The following is a 20,539-nucleotide window of genomic DNA, read 5'->3' as shown; positions in this document are numbered from 1 at the left end:
CCTGGCTGCCTCCTGTCCTGGCTGTGAGTCCTGTATGGGCTGGCACCTGAAACTCTCTACCCTCCCTCCACAGCATGGGTGGGGCTGGGGTCACCAGTGGGTAACTGCAGGCCCTGACCTCCTGGGCTCCCTGCATAGGTGTGGCCTGCCCTGCTAGAGCAGTGCCACAGAAGATGGGGCACAGAGAGCGTTTGGAGACTGCGAGGTGCCAGCTGCCGGAGGTGCCTGGGCATGGGCATCCTCAGGGGCCCAGAGTCAGGCAGCCCTGGGCCAGGCACAGGCACCTAAGCTGCAGTGACACGGTCACCCCACTGCATGCCCATGCATCCTCCCACCACGGGCAGAGTCAGGGCACTCATGCCCAAAGGAATCCAAGCAGTGGGTGGGTCCCTGACACGAAGGGTTCTCTTTTCACTGCTCCCCCCATAATAAACCTGCTTTACATTTATTGTCCTGGACACCTTGCCTTTTAGAAATTATACCTACCTACCATAGACATAATTCTGCGTCCACCTGGTGGTCTCTGTTTTCCTGCTTCACCTTGGCCTCCCTCCCCACCTCCATGGCCTCCTCCCTGGCTGCCCCTCTAGCACAGCTACAGTGTACCCACCCTTATCATGCTCTGCCCAAGAGTCATAAGGAGAAACACAGGCAAACACATACAGGCATACACAGGAGCACTCCTGCCATCACGGCTCACAAAGCACGTCATCACACACACAGCACACGAGGGGACTCCTCCCAGCTATCAGCACTTGCTCTGCAGCCGCTACTGACGGGATGTGGGCACGTGAAGAGACAAGCAGGCCAGCGAGTGGGATGGAGGATCCCCAGATGGAACCCAGTTTACATGAGACCCTAACAGACCACAGAGCTGTCATTCAATTCATTGGTCAAAGGACGGATTATTGACTAATTAGTGCTGGCACACTGGAAGGAAACAAAATTGCCCTCCCCCACCCCAAGCACATTATTTCATGCTAAAAGCATTCTAGACACGTTCAAGAGTTTAATTCAAACACACAAAACAAGAAAACTCCTGCCAGAAAATCCTCAGACAACCCATGTAATCTTCTTAACAAACGCTGGTACCCACGAGCCCTAAGAGAAAAGAGAGACATATTCGACCATAAAATGAGTTAATCTGGACAGCAAATGATACATTAATAAAAGAAACTGGCAAAGAAAAGAATTAGGAATAAATGTTTTCCAAGCAGAAGAAAGATCAATATCTATAACAAATCCAGAGCTCCTATAGATTGGCAAAAGAGGGCTAAACATCCCGACAGAACAGGGTCACAACACACAACAGGCGATTCACAGAAGATCCAAACGGCCACAGAACATCCAACAAGGACGCGACACTCACCAGGATCTGGGGCGACGCCATCAAGGCCACAAAGCTGTCACTCTGCCCCTGAAGACTGACAAGTCAGTTTACAGTGTTTCATGCCACCGCCGAAAGAAGGTGCTGGAACAGGGAGCTCCCTGTGCTCTCAGGGAAAGAATGAACTGTTGGATCTTTTCAGAAACGGATCTTGCAAGATCTATTACAAGGAAGAGACAAATGCTCTTTGGACCGTGAGTGCTGCTCCCTGAAACCCATGCACTGAATGACAGCTCCAGAGCATGGCCAGGGTATTCACAGAAGCACTGTTTACACTGCCTGTATGGTTTTCAGGCGGCACCTCTCACCAGTGACCACAAACTGGGTGGCTTACAACAACAGAAATGTATTCCCTCACAGTTCTGCAGGACAGAATTCTGAGATCAGTTTCACTGACCAAAATCAGGGTGTCAGCAGGGCCATGCTCGCTCTGGAGGCCTCAGGGGAGACTCCCTTCCTGGCCTCTTCCAGCTTCTGGTGGCAGCAGCGTTCCTTGCTTTGTGGTTCTTTGGTTAGTCAGGGTTCTCCAGAGAAGCAGAACCAATAGGATGTGCACAGGGAGAGAGAGAGATTTATTATGTGCTCGGCTCACGTGATTATGGATCTGTCATCCACAAGCTGGAGACCCTGTGAAGCTTCCATTCACAGAGTGTCAGATAGCCGAAGTCCCCTCTGACTTGGGAAGCCAGGTCTTTTTGTTCTATTAAGGCCTTCGACGGATTGGGTGAGGCCGACTCACTCTGGGGAGGGCCACCTCCTACCCCACCTTCTACTTTGCATGCCATACCCAGGCCTCAGGCGGGTTCCCTACCCATGCTCCCAGCCTCTGCGTCCACCTCAGAGGTCTCTGCAGGCTCAGCTGGAGGTGCCATGCAGGACAAGCACTGCACCCCCAGCAGGAGATGAGACGAGACCCTCATGTCCCGGACCCCCTCCCTTCCAGGCCCTGCCATGTGTTCTATCCCTGCGGGTCTGTCCATCCTGCTTCCCAGGCAACAGCTTTCCTTAGTCTACGGATTCTCATGTCAACCTCACCCAGGAACACCCACACAGACACCCAGAATAGCACCTGACCACTTATCTGGGCACCCGAGGCCCAGCCCAATTGGCAGATAAAATCCACCCCACACCCACCACTACTCTAGCCTCTGTGTCCAATCTCCCTCTGCTGCCTCTGAGAAGAACACTTGTGAGTGCATTTGGGGCCCACCAGATAGTCCAGAATCATCTCCCCACCTCAAGATCCTCAACTTAGTCCCAGCTGCAGACTCTAACTCTATATAAAGTCACCCTCTCAGGCTCCAAGGGTTAGAACCTGGTATTTTCAGGGGCCATCATTTGGCCTACCACAAGGGTTTTAAAGAACAAAAAAACCCTGAGACTGAGTGGCTCTGAACAGGGCCTGCTCCAAGGCCATGACCCCACCCGGCCCAACATGGGCTAAAGAAAACAAGACACACCATCCCGTCTCCATGATAAGCACCACGGGGCCTCTCTCGGGCCACCAAGGAGGGCAGAGAGGGGAGGCTGCCTCCCAGGACTTCTCCAGGGCTCCGAGGCTCCCTGCACAAACGATCAGCCGCTTCCCGCTTCCCCTCAGCAGGGGTGTGGGCCATCCTGGACACTGGCGGCCACACCTTCTAAGACAAGGCAGCAGCAGGAGACTGAGGCATGAAAGGGGGGTTATGTGCCAGGCACCCTGGCGGGGGAGGAAAGTGACTCCCCTCGGGACGTGCCTTCCACTCCCCACGCCACGCTGCACCCAGGCCTCAGGCGGGCTCCCTGCCCACACTGTGTCCAGCTCAGAGGACTCGAAGTCTCAGCTGGGCGTGCCCCTGTGGGATAGGTGCTGCCCCCAAAGACTGCAGGAGATAAGAGGAGACCCTCAATTCCCCAGATGCCTTCCCTTCCGAACCCTGCCACATGTCCTATCCTTGTGGGTCTGTCCATCTCATCTCCCAGGCCCAGACCATCTCTCCCACCGCAGCCCGCCAGCCAGTCTGAACCCCGACCCTCCCTCGCATGCTGCCTGTCTGTCCTCGATGGAGGCACCCAAAGGTTGGTCTCTCCTTGTGACCCTTGCAGGCCAGCATGGAGCAGGAGCAGGTTCAGACATGTCTCTACCTGACAGCGAAGGAGCAAGGGCATTCTGAGGGGGCCTGCCCTGGGAGACCTCCATATCCCCGGCTCCAGTCAGGACTAACCCTTGGGCTAGTCCTCAGATGTTTCCTCAACTCCAGGCTTAGGTACCCCACAGCCTCCTCCCCACTAATAAGCACCTCAAGCTTCCCGTGTCCCCAAACCACGCTCCTCACCCTCCCCAAAGCTGAGATGCCTCCAAGACAGCCCAGGTGGAAGCCCACTTGGAGCCTAAGTCTTTCCAATGGCTCAGGCCAAAATCCAGGGTGTTCTGTGCTTCCCGACCCCCACCATGACCCACCCCAGATCCAAGCTGGCAGCAAGTCCTCTGGGTCCACCTTCAAATAAGCACTGAAGGGAGCCACTCCTCATCGACACTGCTGCACTGTGCCCACACCAGCACCGCTCTCCCAGACCACCTCACAGCCTCCTAACCGGGTGCCTGGCACCCCCACAATGGCCCATTTTCCCCAGGAGGCAGGGGTCTTCCCCAACCCCTCAAACTCCCCCACCCACCACCTCCTCTCCTGCCCCTGCCCTTCCTCACTCTGCCTCGGCCCACTGCCCCCCACCACCACTTCAGTGCTCCCTGGACACCCAAGACTCGCTCCCATCTGTCTCGGGGCCTTTGCTCCTTTGTTCCCCATGCATACGGTGCTCCTCCCCAGGCACAGGCATGGCGCCAGCCTTGGCTCCATCAATCAGCCCAGCTCCCCTTGTAGAACCCGTCTCATCTCCTTCTCTGCTTTATGTATTTATTTATTTGTATTTTATTTTTATGTATTTATTTGCATAGGGTCTTGCTCTGTCACCCACGCTGGGGTACAGTGGTGTGATCATAGCTCACTGCAGCCTTGAATACCTGGTCTTAAGTCACGCTCCCACCTCAGCCTCCTGAGCAGCTGGGACTACAGGTGCATTTTACCATGCCTGGCTGATTTTCTATATTTTTATAGAGATGAGGGTCTCACTATGTTGCCCAGGCTGGTCTCAAACTCCTGGCCTCAAGTGATACTCCCATCTCGGCCTATCAAAGTGCTGGGATTTACAAGAGTAAGCCATTGCCCCTGGCATCTTTTTCCGCTTTATTTCTCCCCCTTGTAACTCCAATCATACCTGACCTATTGATCTCCTTTGGGGTCTGTCTGCCCCAACAGTAAATACTATTTCCTCTGCTGATGCCCCACTGCCCAGGCATAAGGGACCCAGGGCAGGAGCTCAGTGAACTGTGCATGACAGGCCATGGAGGACCCACCCTCCCCTGGGCGATGTGGGATAGAGACAGGGAAGCAAGGTATGCCTACCCAGACCAGCCGGGCTGCCCCAGCACCAGGAACAGGCTGCTGTGGGGGCCACAGCCCGCCTACACTCTGAGGAACAGCGATCCACACAACGGCAGCAGAGAAGGCGTAAAACCGCGAGGCCTCTGCACATAGATGAGAATGTGTCAGACGCACCCAGAAAGCTATTCAATGAAAGGGCTTGTTTCACGGGCTTCACTGGCGGGCATGACAGCATCGCCCACATGTTCACTCTCTGCAAAGAAAAATGGGCCATTTTGAGGGATATAAATAGCCCGGCCAGATGTGGAAGTGCCTGAGGGGCTTTTCCCAGGACTCCAGCGTGTGTCCTGCAGCTGCATAGATAGCAGCCCCTCAGTGGGACCCCAGGGGTGGCCAAAGCAAGTGAAGGTCAGGGTCTGAAAGGGTTACGTGGGGACCCTCCTCCCACGGGAAGGCAGGATGGGGCTCATCACAAACCATCACTGACCTGCAGGCTGAGCACGCCCATTGATGCATTCAGGGTACAGCTGGGACACGGAAAATCAGTGGCAAATACACTGTGTAAGTCTTACCCACAGAAAACAAGGGAGACACAAGCCCGGATAGCACGGGGCCTTTTGGGGAGGGGTATGCTCACTGAAAGCACAGGCCCGTGAGCCCGGCAGATGTACAATCTCAGTGGTGAAACCTGGCTATTTGCTAAGGCCCAGCAGGCTATTTTGTAATTGTCTGCATAAATGCAAAATAATAGCACTTAAAGCTGGCTAAAAACACTCTCAAAGCCTGATATGGTTGTTACAAGTCACTAGCTCCCAACTACAGAGGCGGGGCCTGAGCAGGAGAGGAAGTCAAATCCAAGGGCACCAAAGAGCAGTTTAGATCCTACACCTACCAGGCGAGCCACAGGTATAATTTCAGATGTTCTTAGAAGTCACGCTAAAAGACTAAGCTCGCGGCTTTTGCTCGCCCTCTCCTCGAGGATCGAGGGAGCTCTGACCACAGCCTGCAGCTGGGAAGGGAGGCAGAGCGGCAGCTCAGGGGAAACGAGGCTGCAGTGGTGGTGGCAGGAAGATGTCAGGCAAGGACGAGCAGCAGGAGCAAACTATCGCCGAGGACCTGGTCGTGACCAACTATAAGATGGGGGGCGACATTGCCAATGGGGTACTTTGGTCCTTGGTGGATGCATCTAGCTCAGGTGTGTCAGTACTGAGCCTGTGTGAGAAAGGTGATGCCGTGATTATGCAAGAAACAGGGAAAATCTTCAAGAAAGAAAAAGAGATGAAGAAACGTATTGCTTTTCCCACCAGCATTTTGGTAAATAACTGTGTATGTCACTTCTCCCCTTTGAAGAGAGACCAGGATTATATTCTCAAGGAAGGTGACTTGGTAAAAATTGACCTTGGGGTCCATGTGAATGGCTTCATCACTAATGTAGCTCGTACTTTTGTGACTGATGTAGCTCAGGGGACCCAAGTAACAGGGAGGAAAGCAGATGTTATTAAGGCAGCTCACCGTTGTGCTGAAGCTGCCCTATGCCTGGTCACACCTGGAAATCAGAACACACAAGTGACAGAAGCCTGGAACAAAGTTGCCCACTTATTTAACTGCATGCCAATAGAAGGTATGTTGTCACACCAGCTGAAGCAGCATGTCATCGATGGAGAAAAAACCATTACCCAGAATCCCACAGACCAGCAGAAGAAGGACCATGAAAAAGCTGAATTTGAGGTACATGAAGTATATGCTGTGGATGTTCTCATCAGCTCAGGAGAGGGCAAGACCAAGGATGCAGGAGAGAGAACCACTATGTACAAATGAGACTCCTCCAAACAGTATGGACTGAAAATGAAAACTTGATGTACCTTCTTCAGTGAGATGAAAAGGCATTTTGATGCCATGCCATTTACTTTAAGAGCATGTGAAGATGAGAAGGCTCGGATGGGTGTGGTGGAGTGCGCCAAACATGAAATGCTGCAACCATTTAATGTTCTCTACGAGAAGGAGGGTGAATTTGTTGCCCAGTTTAAATTTACAGTTCTGCTCCTGCCCAATGGCCCCATGCAGATAACCAGTGGTCCCTTCCAGCCTGACCTCTATAAGTCTGAGATGAAGGTCCAGGATGCAGAGCTAAAGACCCTCCTCCAGAGTTCTGCAAGTCGAAAAACCCAGAAAAAGAAAAAAAAAAAAAAAAAAGGCCTCCAAGACTGCAGAGAATGCCACTAGTGTGGAAACATTAGAAGAAAATGAAGCTGGGGACCAAGGTGGGTCCCATCTCCCCAGCTTGCTGCTCCTGCCTCATCCCCTTCCCACCACACCCTAGACTCTGAAGTGCAGTTCTTCTCCACCTAGGACTGCCAGCAGAGTGGGGGTGTCCCTGCCGCCACCCCAGTTTTGCAACCCACTCCCTTCCAACAACAACCAGCTCCATCTGACTCTGGTCTTGGGAGGCGAGGCTTCCCAACCACAGAAGACTTTAAATGAACAAAAGAAATTAAATAATAAAATCAGGAGTCAAAATTCATTGTCTTCAAGCCCCTCTTTCTAGCCTTTTCTTCTACTCTCTGCTTGGTCAAGGTTTGTAACCCTACAATAGAACAGGGCTAAATTAGCCACCACCACTGAAAACTCAGCCGAATTTTTTTATACCATTCTGATGTTAGCATTTTTCCATCTGTTTGGGGGCTTTTTCCTCTTTTTCCATTCTCCCCAAGTGTTTTATCTGGCTTCAAAATTAGGAGGATTATTTTTCAGATAGTTTTTATTCAGTGTGGCCGACTCCTCATCTGATTCAGGCTGTCAGTCAGGCCCCTCCCATTTTAGGAGCTGGAGCCTTCACTTATGAAGCAATTCTCATCTATGAAATGGATCCTCATTTGTCAATCTTTTTTCTTCCATTTTCACAAAGCTATAAAGAAATAATCCATCTCGACCTTACCCTTTTCTCTGGAGTCAATGGGGTCTTCCCTCACTCCATCTTACACAAACCTGAGCTGGAAGCTCAACTGGTTTTGTTCCCTGTTTGAAATATTGTGATCTCCCTCCCTTGAAAGAAAAACCAAGAACCAGAGGAGTAGACTGACTGAAGATAAAACTCCTGGCTTTCTGAAGCTATGGACTTGGATTGGATTGCTGGGGCTTTGTAGAGAAAGGTGACAAATTTCAGTACCTCTGGCATGCTGTCCCAGGAAACTAGGGCTCCCACTAACTTATGAGGTTTTTAAACACATTGAAAATGACATGACATTAAAATAAATTTGGATTTGCTCATTTAAAAAAAAAAAAGACTAAGTTTGCTTTAGTAATATATTTTATCTAGCCCAATACACATCCAAAATACAATCCTTCTGCATGTCATGCACACAGGTCATGAACAAGGTAGTGCATCTTGCCTTCTGTGTGCAAACTCTTTGTAACTGCTCGAGGCATCTCGGCTCTGATCAGCACACTTCTGGTGCTCTGTATCAGGTGTGGTGTCCAGCTAGGATACTAAGTAGGGATCCTATGAGGCATAAGGAGGCAGTACCACCCACACAGCCACTGATAGGAGGAGGTGCTATGGATCTGAGTGTGTTGAGGGTGTGGAAGCTTCTGGTTACTATAAATGAACCCTTGGCCACCGGCCCCTCCTATGTGCCAGAGGCAGCTGGATGGTGCTAGTACCCTCTATGTCCTGTCCTGGATTTTTTTGTTTTTTTTTTGAGATGGAGTCTCGCTCTGTCACCCAGGCTGGAGTGCAGTGGCACAATCTCGGCTCACTGCAAGCTCTGCCTCCCAGGTTCACGCCATTCTCCTGCCTCAGCCTCCCAAGTAGCTGGGACTACAGGCGCCCACCACAACGGCCGGCTAATTTTTTGTATTTTTAGTAGAGACGAGGTTTCACTGTGTTAGCCAGGATGGTCTCAATCTCCTGACCTCGTGATCTGCCAGCCCCGGCCTCCCAAAGTGCTGGGATTACAGGTGTGAGCCACCGCACCCAGCCTTTTCACTCTGTCGCCTAGGCTGGAGTGCAATGGTGTGATCTCAGCTCACTGCAACCTCTGCCTCCTGGCTTCAAGCGATTCTCCTATCTCAGCCTCCAGAGTGGCTGGGATTACAGGCATGAGCCACCACGCCCGGCTAATTTTTGTATTTTGAGTAGAGACGGGGGTTTCACCAATTTGGCCAGATTGGTCTTGAACTCCCTACCTCAGATGATCTACCCACCTCGGCCTCCCAAAGTACTGGGATTATAGGCCTGAGCCACCACGCCAGGTGTCCCGTCCTGTTAAAGCAGCTTTGGGATGCACGGCTTGACCATGCTTCCTCTGAAATGACCTGCTGCACTGTCTCTAGACTGCATGGCTTATCTCCAAAGCCAGGCTTCAGAGAGGAAAGCTCACATTGTTCATCATTAGTCAGAGTAATGCACAGGACCCTGAGTGCCCATCAGGGATGGGATCTTGGGTGTTTTCCAGGTAACAGCCTCACAGGGCTGCAGCAGAGGACCTGGGACACCCTCCTGGGCCTCCTGAAACATGCAGAAGTAATTACCTCCCCTTTCAGTGTCATTTAATTAAATCTACAGTCTTCCTGCTCTCAGCTCTGTGAGACGTGGAACTGTATCTGCTAAAAATAAAGCCCAGCTCCTATGAACAGGGCTCCATCCCAGTGCAGGTGAAGCAGCCCTGCCTCCAAGCAGTGGGGCACACTCAGACCCTAGGGAGGCTGGGCAGCACCCACACAGTGCACTTTATAAAGACTACAGGGTTGTTGTAAATTAAGAAGGAAGAGCTTAAATGCAAGCGGTATCAAAACAACAACCAAACTCAAAGGAATTCATTTTCTGCACTCAACTCCCCACATGAAGGCTGGCAAAGCACCTTATATGGGCCACTTCATGCTCGGAAAAGTCCCTTAAAAGTTATTTTTGCTTCTACTTCAACCCAAGTTCTAGAATATATGTCTTTTTTTTTTTTTTTTTTTTTTGAGATGGAGTCTTGCTCTGTCGCCCAGGCTGGAGTGCAGTGGCACGATCTCGGCTCACTGCAAGTCAGCCTCCCAGGTTCACGCCATTCTCCTGCCTCAGCCTCCTGAGTAGCTGGGATTACAGGCGCCCGCCACCACGCCTGGCTAATTTTTTGTATTTTTAGTAGAGACGGGGTTTCACCATGTTAGCCAGGATGGTCTCGATAGAATATATGACTTAATCTTCAGTATGTCCTTTGCAAATGGTCTTGTGTATGCAGACTATCTATGATGTGAAAGCTGCATCCAGGAAGATCCCAGCCTGGGCAAGACCAGGAGGGCCAAGGCACCCCTGAGGCAGTAGGAGTCACAACCTGGCTTTCTAAAGGGGATGCAAGGACTTACATACCCTGCCTCTTACAGCTAAAGTCACATCTTGAAACGCCTTCTAACACAGACACACCTGCATCAACCTTTAATCCACGTCTCCAGGAGTGGCCACAGAAGGTGGTGTGGACGTGGCTGAGGCTCCCCTAGCTTGGTGTGGCTGACATGGTCAGCCCCCCCCAGATTTTCACTCCCTCCTCTATTTCCACACCAGATCTAGCAGGAGTGGACCTTGGGGGCCTTGGACAGGTGGGCCCTCCACCAAATCAAACAGAGCAGCTTCTTCTGATGACCTCTTCTCTTCTGGTTCCATCCAAGCATGTAAACAAGCCAGAAACGAGAGACCTGCACAGGTGGCTGCTGAGCCGAAGATGGTCCCTCCTGGGGCTACCGAGGGCACCTCCCACACCCAGTGAGACTGTCAAACCGCAGTGGGTGTCCCACGGTGACGGCAGGGTGTGAGGGCAGCATTCTGCACAGGGTGAGTCCCCCAGAGCCTACAATCCTGCACAGCACAAAGACATGTCCCGTGCCAGCCCAGGCCACCCTCGGGGTGGCGAAGAAGCACAGCCACGCCACAGCACTCCCAGCCCCCAGCTGACCCAGTGGGGCCCTGGCACAGGACTCTGCCCAGGCGTGTGCCTAGCACGGGTGAGGAAGCCCCGCCCCTCAAGGAAGCTGCACCGGGTGGCTCTGCCTCTTCACATTTACAGAGAAGGAAACTGAACCCATGAAGTGACGGGCCAGCCCATGGCCCAGCAGCCCTGCAGGGCGGGCAGCCCGATCCCAACAGTTGGGAGGGGGTGGGGACAGGGCCAGAGAAAATGGGTAGCCTGGGTCATAGCCTACAACAGTATCACTTCATCACGCTGTGCCTCCATGGCCTCATCCATGACAGGGAGGGCCCAGTGCCCTCTGGGGCTGCCATGACGTGCGGACTCGCACCCACATGCTGTCTGTGACAGGGCTCGTGTGGCCTGATGCTCTGGAATTTCGGACAACAAGCAGCCCCTTCGTCCAGTCTGCACACTTGAAGGGCAGGGATGGGAGCAAAGGTGTGGCAGCCCAGGGGGCTGTCCCCGGTCCACCTCACCCGAGCCCAAGCCACTGCCTTTGCCAGACCTCCCTGAACACGGGGCATGGGGGGTGTGAGTTAGTGGACAGAAGAGAAGCAACTGCCCACCGGATCCCGAAGACCCCTAGGGTCGGGTGAAAGACCACCTTCAACAACCCAATATGAACTCCTAGGTGCACCAGTCCTCAGGCGACAGTCCAGGCAGGGGCACCTCCTCAACTGAGGCCCTTCCCTTCCTGCCGGGGAAGCTGGTGCTGAGGCTGGGTACTGGGCTCACTACCAAACAAGCCACACCCAGCATTGCCTCGCTCATTGCCTCCCCTGCCCCACTCATTCTGACTTCCTCTATAGCCACATCCCCTAAACAGACCCTTACCATTCCAGGCAGAACCACCTGAGCTTTCAGAGACAGGCCTTCCTCCCTCACTCTCCAGACACCTGCCTGGCAGGTCATACAGTGAATGGGCATCGCTGCTGACTGAGGAATGGAACACCGGGACAAGACCTTCTGAAAAGCCAGTTCCAAAAGGAACCATGGCTCTCAGGCAGACGCCGACACTTACCAAACCATCAGTGTTGTCAAACATTTCAGCACATGGTTTCTTTCCACTATCTGGTGTTAGCAGAGTCTGAAACAGAGTTAGAAAAGGGCACATTTGAGCAGGATAAACTACCAGATTCCCTTACAATATACATACACACAATTCCATACCCCAACCCTGTGCCAAAAATGTCCCCCAGGGACTGCAAGAGCATCGTCCTAGAGAACTGTCAGTTACAGGGTACAGCTTACCTGGCCACGTGAGACCAGAGGAGGCATCACAGCTAGCAGACAAGGATTATCAAGAACTGGGAGGGAGGCATCATCTGCACCTTCCTTCGCCCTACCCATCTCTCTCCTCCCCTCTGCTCCTGGCCAGGCACCAACTTAGCAGAGAGCCTCTCCTTGGCTCAGCACACAATCACTAGGCGTGAGCTCTAGTGCAGGAAGCAGCCAGGGTGGGCCAAGGCCTAACCCAGAAACCCTGTGACCCACAATGAAGGTGTAGTCAAGAAGGACACTGTAGCACAAAGCTCCAAAACAGTCCCTAATTTAAAATCACATATGAAGACAATGTCAGTGCTAGCACTCAATATTCCAACACTTTTTAAGTTTTAAAATTAATTACATACTCAAAAACCAAAATCAGGAGAAGAAGGGGAGGAGAAGGAGGGCAAGGAAGAGAGAGAGAAGAAAAGAAGAATCCAAACAGGAACCAGAATTTGGGAGGGTTTCTCTTTTTGAGACAGTCTGTCTCCAGGCTGGAGCGCAGTGGCGCGATCTCAGTTCACTGTAACCTCCACCTCCCAGGTTCAAGCAATTCTCCTGCCTCAGCCTCCTGAGTAGCTGAGCTTACAGGCACATGCCACCACACCCGGCTGATTTTTGTATCTTTTTTAGTAGAGACGGGGTTTCACCATGTTAACCAGGCTGGTCTTGAACTCCTGACCTAAAGTGATCTGCCCGCCTCGGCCCTAAGTGCTGGGGTTACAGGCATGAGCCACCGCGTCCAGCTGGGAGGGATTTTTTAAAATAACGTCAGAAGTAGCGGAAGGCTTACTAATGCTCCTGCATAAAGGAGAAACATGAATCAACACTCTGAGAAAATGCAAAGGGCTCTTTCCTTCCTCACTGGCCTCCTGGAGCAGGGAGTGAGCATCGCAAAGTCCCCTCCCACAAGGCATAGAGCCGCAAATGGCAAGTGAAGGGACAAGCTGTTCGATGTCATTAACGATGAAAGAAACAAACTGAAGCAGGATGGTCGCTTTCATCTTTCTGATGAGTAGTAACCTACAAAGCTGAGCAACCAGAGCCTGTGATGGGGTGGGGAAACCAGCGCCTGACAGTGGGGGAGCAGACCCAGTGCACCTGACTGTGACACTCGGGATGCTCCTGAATCACATTCCATTTGGACACAAAGCTACACCACGAGGGTGCTTCCTGCATCGTAGCAAAGCCATGGAAACCTTCCAAGTCCATCAGTGGCTGACCAGAATCAAATAAATGGTCTATCCAAACACTGAAGTGTATGCACCCATCACAAAGAACAAGGAGGTCAGCTGGGCACAGTGGTTCACGCCTGTAATCCCAGCACTTTGGGAGGCCGACATGGGAGGATTGCTTGGGCCCAGAAGTTCAAGACCAGCCTAGACAACACAGTGAGACCCCATCTCTACAAAACATTAAGTTAGCCAGGCATGGTGACACATGCCTGTAGTCCCGGCTACTCGAGAAGCTGAGGTGGGAGGATTGCTTGAGCCCAGGTTGTCAAGCAGTGAGCTATGACTGTGCCACTGCACTCCAGCCTGTGCATCAGAGTGAGGCCCTGTCTCAAAAAAGCAAATAAACAAAAAACAGGCCAGGCACGGTGGCTCATGCCTGTAATCCCAGCCCTTTGGGAGGCCGAGGTGGGTGGATCACTAGGTTAGGAGATCGAGACCATCCTGGCTAACATGGTGAAACCCCATCTCTACTAAAAATACAAAAAATTAGCCGGGCATGGTGGTACATGCCTGTAGTCCCAGCTACTTGGGAGGCTGAGACAGGAGAATCGCTAGAACCCAGGAGCCGGAGGTTGCAGTGAGCCAAGATCGTGCCACTGCACTCCAGCCTGGTCGATAGAGCAAGACTGGGTCTCAAACAAACAAACAACAAACAACAAAAAACAAACCCTGAGGAGGTGACCTTGTGTGGAAAGGGAACTGCCCAAGACAGAATAAAAAGGCAGGCTGTGGAGGGGCAGCCAGGGCAAGCCCACCACTCCACGGTGGCCTTACGTATGTGTGTGAGTGGCTGCGCAGGAAACACAGGCTTTTGGGAGGACAGTCCAGAGAGCAGTAACAGGTTTTTCGTGCTGAGGAGTGGCCTGGGGATCCGAAGGCAACTTGATCCCTGCATTTCTGAGCTTCCGTATTAGTGCTGTTTTTACCCTGCACACTGCAACAGATACATACCACAGTTGCCCACATAGCACCGCCCCTTTTCTTTAGTGGAAAATACAAATTCCACATGGTGCATACATCCTAAGGAAGGCCAACCCATGGCTGGTCACGCAGTTCCCTTCCTGGGCCCACCTAAAAGACTGCCTGCCACACACATGCCACAAACATGCATCACATGCATGCATACATGCACACACCCATCCAAGCAGACACACACCCACCCACACACATATACACCTATGCACACAGGTACACCACACCCACATACCCATGTAAGCACACATGTATATTCACATACAAAATCACACACAAACCTACAGAGACACACATACATACACATGCACATATATACATCCAAACACGCACATCCATACACACTCATGCACACACACATACATATATGCACATACAAACTCACATGCCACATTCACATACACACCTATACACCTAAACACACACTCATATACACACATGGATACACGTGCCCACATGGATACACATACACACAAACACATGCACAAACATATGTACCTATACGCACACTCATATACAGATATACTGCACACACCCACATGTACTCATATACACATCTACCTACACACATGTGCCTACACACATATGCATACTCAAACACACACTGTGCATGGTCCTTATCCTCTCCCCAAGGGAGCTGCAGCCCAGCATTCCCACCCACTCACACGCTGGGGAAAGAATCACCTCCTTCCTCCTCAGCAGCTCAGAGGCAGGTTCTGAGCCATCGCAGCCTCCTGGAGACCCCATGTGCCTGTGGTCAGTGGTTCTCATACTGCGGCCTGCAGCAGAACCCCTGGCAAGGATCTGAATGCCAGATCTCTGGGCCCCAGTTGGAGCCTCAGTCCGGTAGTGCTCTGGGGGGGCCCAAGAACATGCATTTCTAATGGGCCCTCAGGTGATGCTGCTGTAGTTCCAGTGAACAGCCTCTAGTCCCTGGGGCAGCTTAAGGGAGTCAGGGTTTGGATGTGGCTCATTCATTCCGTCAGTGAATGCTTTTTGCTCCTTTTGTGTGCCAAGCTGCATCAAAAGTCCCTGGCTCTCCTGAGGACGCAAAGAAACAACTGGAGAAAGTCATTTCAGGGAGTGAGATGCTGATAAGGCAGGAGCATGTCAATGTGAGAAACAGCCTACAAGGGTGTTGGGGGGGAGTCTTATTAACACTCCTGAGGGTCTTATCCTCCTGGAGAGATGAGAATCCCCCTGCAGACCCAGAGCCTCTTCCCTGCAGCTGTCCCTGCTCAACCCTGGGTCCCAAAGGGGGCTGACCCTCGTCCTCCTTGCAAGCCTTGGGGGCTGCCCCTGTGTGTGGCAGGCACCTTCCTTCCTGTCTCCACCTGGCTCAAATGCCACCTACCTAGAAGCAGGGACCAAGGTCCTCAGCTGGTCAGAAAGGCCCACACGCCACAAGACCCAGGCTAAGATTTGAGGGCCCATGTGGCTAACACGAGGGAGCCCAGGCCAGCATCCAGTTACTAAATAACACACCCTATTCTGTGTAAAACTCTGGGTGACAACTGCTACAATGCCAAGTGCTCCTAGAAAACAGCAGAAGGTAAGAAATCCCCTGCCCTCTGCATTCCAGAAACAACTGCTACAAAAAAAGCCCCTTCCCCACAGGACTGAGCTAAGGCTCACGATGCCCCCACCCACCCAGGATAAGGCCAGACACAGAAACCCACCAACACCCGCTCTGCGCCTCTTGATGGCCAGTGGCACGATGCATCCCCCGCCTGCTCCCGATCACTCACAACAAAATGCTCATAACCAAACCTTGCTTCGCTTCTGTCCTTCTCCAGGCCCCTTGGGCCCCACAGAGCCAGTGCAGCCCCTCCTGAGAAACAGCTGGCCTTGGGTAAGGCATCCTCTGACCCTGCCACCCTCATCCCATATCCCACCTCTGGTTCTTCTAAGCCTCATCTACACCACCCTACAAAGAAAAGCCCTTTGGCCTAACCTTTGAGACACGTGTGATCTCATGGTCAGCGTGTGGCTAGGCCCCGGCCCCTACTGTGACAGTCCATTCCCTCCTTTGCATACTCCTAAGAAAGCCTCTTCTTACTAAGTCTGGATTTGTTTTATATTTGACAACTGCTTACTGATTACAAACAACTTGAAACTCCAAAATGTGTCACACACTCATGCAATGGATGCACAGGTGAGAGCTTTGATTTCTGCCTCCTGGAAGACCGGTACTCACATGTTTAACCGAGGTTCCACCAGTTCAGACCCACAGCTCAAGAGACGGCTCAGGAATATGTCAGATACCCCAGCCTCACATGCACAGCTGGTCCTGGAGGCCGCAGAGCAAGAAAAAAGGGGAGAAGCAACACTGAAGGTGAACCACACCCCTCAGAGACACGGGCATCCTACAGGCCTGGGAGAACCCATGCCCTCCAGCGTGGAACTCAGCACACTGGGCATTTTGTGTAAGCCGCCCTCCTCCTGCAGACAGGCAGGGCTTAGCAGGGCCAGCTGAAAATGACACCCAGCCTCATATGTGGCCACCACACATGCCGAAGGGGAGGACGGAGCAGGCGACCTGCTGTTCCCCACGCCCCGCAGCAGAGAGAGAGGGCTCCCAGGGCAGACAACCCTATCACCTAATCCTACAGTCATGCTCGGGGGCTCTGCTGGGCCCCTCAGCATGCTCATGAAGCCCCAAGATCTCTTTTCTAAGATTACTGCAAACTGCAACTGAACACACGAAAGAAAATGTGCATCTCACTGGAGGTCAGAAAAATGCAGATTAAAGCAAGATGCCACTCTCCCCTTACAAAATGACCAGATAAAATAATTACAAGGCTTAAGGTGGTGTGGAAGTGTGAGCCCCTGCCTGCTGTCAATGACTTTTCTAGCAAGCAGCATGCCAGGGATATCAGGAACCTTACAAGGGTACCTCTTAGCTATCGGCAACAAGCAGAAATTGGGACAGGTAATCCCAACAAAACGTTTTACCCCATATACTCCTGACTCTGTGAAACTGAAAAGCCCCCCCCAGAGAGAAGCATGTCAATAGATAAAGCAGCAGTCTGGCTCCAAATTGTATGTTTGCGTCTTTCACATGGATGGCTGTGAGCAAATGGCTGCAGTTCTGAGTCCTGACAACTGAGGAGGCAACGGTGACTCATTGCCCTCCCAGGACAGATGTGGGCACCACAGGAAGGCTGCCAGAATAAACCTCCAAACATTTTTCTCCTATCCTAGGAGAGTAGCATATGAATAGGAATCATGGTGTCCTGGACATCATAAACCCCCAGAGTCCTGGGAAGCCTGAATCCTAGGGCCTATGTGTATTTCTTTTTTCTTTTTTTTGTTTTTTTTTTGAGACAGAGTCTCGCTCTCCCTCCCAGGCTGGAGTGCAGTGGTGCGATCTCGGCTCACTGGAACCTCCACCTCCCGGGTTCAAGTGATTCTCCTGCCTCAGCCTCCTGAGTAGCTGGGATTACAGGTGTGCGCCACTACACCCGGCTAATTTTTGTATTTTTAGTAGAGACAGGGTTTCACCATGTTGGTCAAGCTGGTCTCGAACTCCTGACCTCATGATCTGCCCGCCTCGGCCTCCCAAAGTGCTGGGATTACAGGCATGAGACACCGTGCTTGGCCTGATGTATATTTCTTGAACAACAAATGGGTAATTTTAAGAAGGCTAGGATGAGTTTTACCAACCTGCTTTTCCTAGTGATTCATTAAACGTGGTTTGGGTTAAGAAGGGAAATTCTCAGACTTTGCTGAATCCCTAACTGAAGCACGTGAGGCTAAAATCACTCCCTCTCTGCCCAGGGTGGTCTGCACACCCAGAAAGAAATGCCAGAAATCGCTTGGCGTGAGTGCATTGCAAATTCTTGAAACTTGATTTCTCACAGGTATAGATCATCTGGCTAACTCAGTCCAAAATTTAAATATGGTGCTATTATAATTCACAGTAACTAAGATTATTATCTGTACATTAACGTATGGCACAAAAGCCCATAAGGCTAGCTTCTACAGAGAAGCAGGCTCCAAGGGAAGCGGCCACCAATGCTCTTCCTTTATAACAACATTGATGTGAGCAGCAGCAGGCAACTGGCTGATAAAATGTGGAAATGATTTTTCCCTGTGGCATACCCACATAAGGAGAGCTGTGTTTTCTGTACAAAATAGGTGGGGTTGTTTTTGGCAAAATGATGGAATGTTTTGAATTTGAAGGAGTAAAAATTCCCCAATACCAGTCTATGGCAAACAACTCAAAACAACAACAAGCCAACAACACCTCCTATTTAAAGCTGTCCCAGCCAGATGCAGTGGCTCATGCCTGTAATCCCAGTACTTTAGGAGGTCAAGGTGGAAGGATCACTTGAAGCCAGGAGTTCAAGACCAGCCAAGGCAACAAAGTGAGAGCCTGTCTCTACAAATAAAAAATAATTAGCTGGGTGTGGTGACATGCACCTGTAGTCCCAGCTACTTGGGAGGGTGAGGCAGGAGGATCACATGAGCCTGGGAGTTTGAGGCTGCAGAGAGCTGTAATCATGTCACTGCACTCCAGCTGGGAAAAAGAGCAAGACTGTGCTGGAAAGAAAGGAGGGGAGGGGAGGGAAGGGGAGAAGAAAGCGAGAGAGAGAAAGGGAGGGAGGGAGGGAAGGAAGGAAGGGAAAGAGAGAGGGAAGGAAGGAAGGGAGGGAGGGAGGGAGGCAGGGGGGAGGGAGGAGAGAGAGAAAGAGAGGCATGTAAGAGAACACAGAAAAGGGAAACAGAACAAAAGGGTCTGTACTCTGAACACTAGAATGTTCCTTTCTACTCCTTAAGCCAAACCTAGAAGGCTTCTGGCACTCTCTTCTCTGCATCCCAGTACCCACTTCCAGGTTTCCAATGTGTTGAGTTCAGACTGGGGAATACCAGATGGGGAAAAATGGTAGACTCATGCCCAGTTGAGGAATACTTGCAATTCTAATCTTCCTCCCCAAACCACCTGCTACTATATTCTTTTCAGAATCTTTGAATAGCTGCTCCCTGCATTTGCAGTGGGAAAGCCACAGTGGAACATGGTTAACCCATCTTATTAACCAAGCCCATTCATTTCTGAGCTAAAAATCTACCTGAGGCTCATACCAGCCATCTTTTGCATGATCCATCTGGTCCTCTCCGTAGACAGCGGTCCATTCCCAGGTGCTAAATCTGTTCAGCAGGGCTACTTGGGGGCTTTTCATGATCAAGTCCCAGCCTTGCTCTTTCTCATCCAGGTCATGACCAGCCCTTTTTCGCTGCTGCTTTTTCATTTTTGCAGCAGAGGTGGGGAGGTACAAAACTACTTAGCGTCAACCAGTCTCCAAAGTGTATTCACAACACAAGGTTTCTATGTTGTGTTTAAAGAACCAAATGGTGGGCCGGGCATGGTGGCTCATGCCTGTAATCCCAGCACTTTGGGAGGCCAAGGCGGGCAGATCACACGGTCAGGAGTTCAAGATCAGCCTGGCCAACATGGTGAAACCCCATCTCTACTAAAAATACAAAAATTAGCAGGGTGTGGTGGCGGGCACCTGTAATCCCAGCTACTTGGGAGGCTGAGGCAGGAGGCTTGCTTGAACCCAGGAGGTGGAGGTTGCAGTGAGCCGAGATTGCACCACTGTACTCCAGCCTGGGTGACAGAGCAAGACTCTGTCTCAGACAAAAAAAAAAAAGAACCAAATCGTGCCAACTAGAGCCAAAGGCTTAACTTCAACCGTTGCAGTCATGGGGGCACTTTCTCCACTTTCCACCTTAGACACGTGCTTTTGGGGTTCTATGTGCTTTTCTTAAATTTCAGAATCAGAACACCAGTCAAAAATGGAGAGTGTGACTCACCTTCCCCCACCCCCAAGAAAACTGCCACAAAACCGCACTGTGAGCCTGTTTCTTCCTCTCTTCTCTCAGATGCACTACGCTCTCAGGGACGAAGGACAGTTTGTTCTAATCATGTTGAACATGTAAAATAAAAATACTTAATTGTAAATTGAATTATTTCACCAAGATGCTACCTGTGAGAAAAAAGGAATGGCTGGAAATCCTGCCTTCTGACCTGGGTTTCGGATGATTATAAACAGCTGGGGTGGGGCTGAGGACCTCAGGGGCAAGGCAGTCACAGTTGGGGGTGGGGGGGCAACACATTACAAGTCCAGCAGCAGGGCGCAGCCAGGCTGCCTCTGGCTACCTCCCCAGTGCCCAGGATCTGGACAGGAAAAGACAGGAGTTCATCAATAAGGAGAGACCCCTCAGATGTGGGGTGCAACACCCCAGCTAGGAAGGGCAGCAACAGGTCCTCTCCCTGCAAGATCATGGGAACAAAGGAGAGGACAG

The 20,539-nt window shown here is 51.5% G+C and overlaps 1 protein-coding gene and 1 pseudogene across 22 annotated transcripts in view; one reads left to right on the top strand and one right to left on the bottom strand.

The window, feature by feature from the left end:
• SEMA4D (semaphorin 4D) overlaps positions 1 to 20,539 on the bottom strand; it is a 136,293-nt gene that overhangs the window by 82,283 nt on the left and 33,471 nt on the right. For 19 of the 22 annotated variants that reach the window (XR_010148661.1, XR_010148663.1, XR_010148660.1 and 16 more), the window contains one exon: positions 11,779 to 11,844. The exons of 1 other annotated variant lie outside the window; for it this stretch is intronic. The gene's annotated coding sequence lies outside the window, so the exon portion shown is untranslated. Of the gene's footprint in view, positions 1 to 11,778; positions 11,845 to 16,427; positions 16,516 to 20,539 lie in introns of those variants that run through there. 2 more of the 22 variants (XM_063787701.1, XM_063787703.1) reach the window with 1 other exon arrangement.
• Positions 5,811 to 7,163, top strand: LOC101059019 (proliferation-associated protein 2G4-like; annotated as a pseudogene).

This window comes from Pan troglodytes, chromosome 11 (genome assembly GCF_028858775.2).
Source record: "Pan troglodytes isolate AG18354 chromosome 11, NHGRI_mPanTro3-v2.0_pri, whole genome shotgun sequence".
NCBI lineage: Eukaryota > Metazoa > Chordata > Mammalia > Primates > Hominidae > Pan > Pan troglodytes.
Note: the sequence above shows the minus strand (reverse complement) of the source record. Positions and strands in the feature narration are given on the sequence as shown.